This window comes from Alosa alosa, chromosome 17, assembly GCF_017589495.1.
Source record: "Alosa alosa isolate M-15738 ecotype Scorff River chromosome 17, AALO_Geno_1.1, whole genome shotgun sequence".
NCBI classification, from domain to species: domain Eukaryota; kingdom Metazoa; phylum Chordata; class Actinopteri; order Clupeiformes; family Clupeidae; genus Alosa; species Alosa alosa.
In genome coordinates, this window is record NC_063205.1 from 25,015,694 (window position 1) to 25,020,693 (window position 5,000).

A 5,000-nucleotide genomic window follows, 5' to 3' on the forward strand; every position below is an offset into this window, starting at 1 on the left:
CGCGCATGCGCACAACGGTATGTAGACACGGTGTAATATTTATATCACATTCCAGAATCTGAAGGACAGGACAGGACAAGACAGCTATCTTGCTTGTTTGTTTACACTGGCTGCCATGGCGATGCTTTTGGTGGTGACCAGGAGGATTAGGGTGTTATCCTTTTGAGACATGGTGCTCAAACCTCCTAAAGCCCATTTTACCTGATTACCACGCTTGGCCGAAACCTGCTTCATCTTATTATGGCACATGCTTAAAACTAACCCCGGCTGATTCTAATGCCTCCACCCCCAACTACCCCCCCCCCAAATCCTCAATTCTATTCCACTCATCTGTGAGCGACTGCAGAAAACAGAGATGTTATTTTTAGGAAACTACCCGGGATGTCATGGTGTAATTTGCAAAGGCTTTTGGTCACTGGTCACAGCAAGGGTTTAAATGGGAGAGGAGGAAAGTCATGCACACACACGCACATGCACGCACACACAAACACACACACACACACACACACACACACTAACACACATACACTCACATACAGACAGACACACACACAAACACACACACACAGACTCTCTCACACACACACACACACACACACACTAACACACATACACTCACATACAGACACACACACACACACTAACACACATACACTCACATACAGACACACACACACACACACACACACACACACACACACACTCAAACACACACACCGTCTCCCCTCCTTCCTGGGTCACCCCTCCCCGCCTCCCCCACTGTCAACCTGTCAGATTGCGTAACTGTGACCTTGTGCTGGACGTGAAACTGCGTCATTCATGCATAGCCCAGCGTCACTCGGCAACTACTTCAGCAGCTTTTTTAGGTCAGTTGTCTCGGATAGGCCGATGCCACAGGGATGGGCCTTGGATAACCCTAGGGCACTGCTGCCACCTTAATACTGTTGCTACCTTAAAGGTACAGTCCATGATTTGGCATTGGTTTGGTCAAAGGTTCTTGGCTCTGTAACTTTTGCCTCCAGTGCTGTTTGTGATGGGGCTTTTTGTGCTTCTTTTGTCCCATTAGGGGGCAGGAACCAGTGGTGTATACTACGTGATACGCAGGACTACGCAGAATACCCACTTAAAAAGCATCACCATCTCAGTATACCCACTTAAAATAGGCAAGGATACAGTACATATTAACATTTGGGGTTGATCACAATATACCCACTACAGCTAACTAGACTACACCACTGGCAGGAAACTCTTCCAGCTCACCCCTTTTGGCATGATACTTTGTACTTCGTTGCTTCCTACCTCTGATTTTTGGGGTGTACCAAGTGATTTACAAGCAAACAAATGAAGGTAAACAAAGCAAAACCGTCAAGCATTCGCTACCTTCTGAGCCAACCCGACAAACATGTGGCAACATTTGAACAAGCACCACAGGCAAAAGTACGATGAATGGAGAGTAAAAACAGAAGTAGTGTCTGGCCAATAAGACAGTACGAGTCAATTTTAACGTGTTATATAGTGAATATTGTACTGAAACTGGACTCAAAAATGATATCACAAAAATGATATCGCAATATCAGTCAGAAAAATCACAATTAGATATTTTCCAGGTATCGTTCAGCCTTTCCTCAACCCCCCCCTTCTCCTAACCATGCCTGCCAAATTAGCACCACCCCCCACCCCGTTCCAGAAGAACCACATTGTCAGGACTGGGCAGGCAGACAACAACATCACATACACACACACACACTCAAACACACACACACACAGGCATGCACACTCAAAACACGCACACACACACACACACACACACACACACACACACACACACACACACACACACATACACACACACACACACACACACACACACACACACACACACACACACACACACACACACTCAAATGCACACACACACACAACGCACACACACAACAGCACTTGAATTCTCCATGTCAGTGCAGCACTGGCAGGCTCACCAGACCAGGGGCCGTTGACTGTGAGAGGCGAAGGCATTTCCTCCTTGTAAATGCCATATTAAATTATTATTATTATTTCATTGGGTAACAGGGGAAAGCCTATCAGCACTATATTGCCCTCGGTAAATGGAGGATTGTAAAAAGGAGAGTGGAGTGTTTTTATAAAGGCCACCAAACAGAGAGGGGTGGGGGGACTGGAGGAGGGAGGGAGGGGGTGATAGAGAGAGAGAGAGAGAGAGAGAGAGAGAGATAAAGATAAAGAGAGAGAGAGAGAGAGAGAGAGAGAGAAAGGAAGAAAAGGGAATGCTTCAAGATACTCAGGCATTCCAGGATTTATAAAGCCAAATGGAGAATGGGGGTGTAGGTGAGGGGGGGGGGGGGGTGGTAGAGAAGAACGGAGAGAGAGAGAGGGAAGGAGGGAGGGAGAGAAAGTATAGGGGGGGGGGGCAGAAGAGAGAAGGTAAGCCTGCACAGACTCAGGTGCCCTTGGGTCCCGGCTGCCACGTGAGTCACGGCCGGGCCTCAAGTGAGCACCAAACCAACCCAGAAGCCCATCATAATCAAACCCCTGAAAGTCCCAGACGAGGGAGACGGAGGAGAGAGGAGAGAGGAGAGGAGAGTGGAGGAGAGGAGAGGAGAGAGGGGGAGAGGAGAGGAGGAGGAGGAGGAGAGGAGGAGGAGGAGGAGGAGGAGGAGGAGAGGAGAGGAGGAGGAGGAGAGGAGGGAGGAGGAGGAGGAGAGGAGAGAGGAGGAGGAGTGGAGGAGAGGTGGAGAGGAGGAGGAGGAGGAGAGGAGAGAGGAGGAGAGGAGGAGAGGAGAGGAGAGGAGAGAGGAGGAGGAGCGGAGGAGAGGAGAGAGGAGGAGGAATGGAGGAGAGGAGGAGGAGAGGAGGAGAGGAGAGGAGGAGAGGAAATCGGATCAAAATCGGCGGCTTTGCGGCGGACGACGAAAATCGAATCAGAAAGGAGAGAAACAGGAGGAGATGGAGGGAGGAGAGGAAGGGGTGGTTTCAGGAGGGTTTCAGAGGGAGGGGAAAGGAGAGGAGGAAGCAGGGTGGGGAGAGATGAGGCGGGAGCAGAGAATGGAGGAGAGGAGAGAGGAGGAGAGTGGAGGAGGAGAGGAGTTTCAGAGGAGGGGAGAGAGGAGAGAGGAGAGAGGAGAGGAGAGCAGAGGTGGGGAGAGAGGAGAGCGGAGGGCTTGAGCTCCCCGTGCAACGACTGCAGATGTGCTCAGCTGGCCACATGCTACTTGTGTGATCAGAATGCGACGACAGATGGCCTCACACACACACACACACACACACACACACACACAGAGTATACACACACACACACTCTCTCTGTTGGCCTTGGAGTTAACTGAACACTTAGGCGACGTAATCACAATATCTCTCTCTCTCTCTTTCTCTCTCTATCTCCAACCACTCCAAAAAGCTAATGATCAAACTTGGCACTCAGACGTTGTCATCAAAGTGGCAGCTGTTCCTGACTATTATTGGTTGATTGATCGGATTACTGATTGATTAGCTGGATTCCTATTGACAGTTATCAGTGTGTTAAGACCCCACAAGATGTTGTTCATAAGCCGTGGTAGGAACTACATTAGAGATCAGTTGTAAACACTGTGCAATAGCTTTTTTTTTCTTTGGGGATCTGTATGACCGTGACGTGATATGTTTATACTTACTTTGGCGGAGAGTGAAGAAGTAAGACACGAGGCAGCGATCTACTGTTTGTGTGTGTGTGTGTGTGTGTGTGTGTGTGCGCGTCTTGTCGAAGGCGTGTGTGATAAGTATAGTGTGTGTGTGTGTGTGTGCTGTGTGTGTGAGTTTCTTTCAGCTCTGGGAAACTACCAGATCCCCAGTCGCCTTGTCTACGCACTTCCAGAGACATTTCAATGGTGCAGTGGTGCCAGGTGCAGTTTGTTCTGGGGATGAGGGGAGCATGGGCCAGGTTTCTTTCCACACACACACACACACACACTCACACATATATACTTATTTTCTCTCTCTGTCTCTGTCTCTCTCTCTGTCTCTCTCTCTCTCTCTCTCTCTCCAGTTTTGCCCCTCCTGAGCCAGTGTTGGCTGTGCTGCGCAGGACTATGGGTGAAAGATAGACAGGGCCTTTAAAGAACAGAACAGGATCTTCTCACCGTTTCAGGGTGACCTCCTCTTCACTTACTGCTAGAGAGAGGGGGTGGGGAGGCAGAGAGATGGATGGAGAGGTCATGAAAGTGAGAGAGCAAGAGAGAGAGGGAGGGAGACAAAGATGAGGAAAGTAAGGGGAGAGCGAGGGATAGGGAGGAGGAAGAGAGGATGAAAGGGAGGAAGAGAGAAAGAGAGAGTAGGGGATAGAGTGAGCACTATTCAAAGCCATTGCCAGTAAATCCATGGCTGGAGAAATGATGTCTCCATCATTAAGCCTGTTCACATGTCTGAGTTGTCTTTGCCTGCCTACAGAGTATGATGCATGGACACGTCCACCAGGCTGTGTGTGTGGCATATAGAAAGGATGTTTGTGTCTGTGTGTGTGTGTGTGTGTGTGTGTGAGAGAGAGAGTGTGTGTTTGTGTGTGTGTGTATGTATGTCTGTCTGCCTGTTTGTGCTTACTGTCTGGAGGGCCTCGGGTTCAAATTTAGTCATCTGTAACCACTCTCTCTCTCTTTTCTCCTTCTATCTCTCTCTCTCTCTCTCACTCTCACACACACACTCTCTCTCTTCCCCTCTGTGTGTGTGTGTGTGTATTCGTGTGTTGTAACACACAAAATGAGTAATGTGTTCATGAAGTGAACTTGAACCTTGACAAACAGATGATGTGATGGAGATTAGGGCTGAACAGTAGGAATGCTCTCTCCACCTCCTCCTCCTCCTCCTCCTCCTCCTCCTCCCTGATCTGCAGAAGTCAATCAGAGGTCACCCCTTTGGAGAGCTACAGACTGTCAGACATGCATTGTTCATATCAAATGGAACTTAGTTTTGACACGTTAAAGGTTTAGCAGGTTACAATATTACCAAGCAACACT

The 5,000-nt window shown here is 49.0% G+C and overlaps 1 protein-coding gene across 1 annotated transcript in view; it reads left to right on the forward strand.

Annotated features, from left to right (window-relative positions):
• igf1 (insulin-like growth factor 1) overlaps positions 1-5,000 on the forward strand; it is an 18,255-nt gene that overhangs the window by 7,019 nt on the left and 6,236 nt on the right.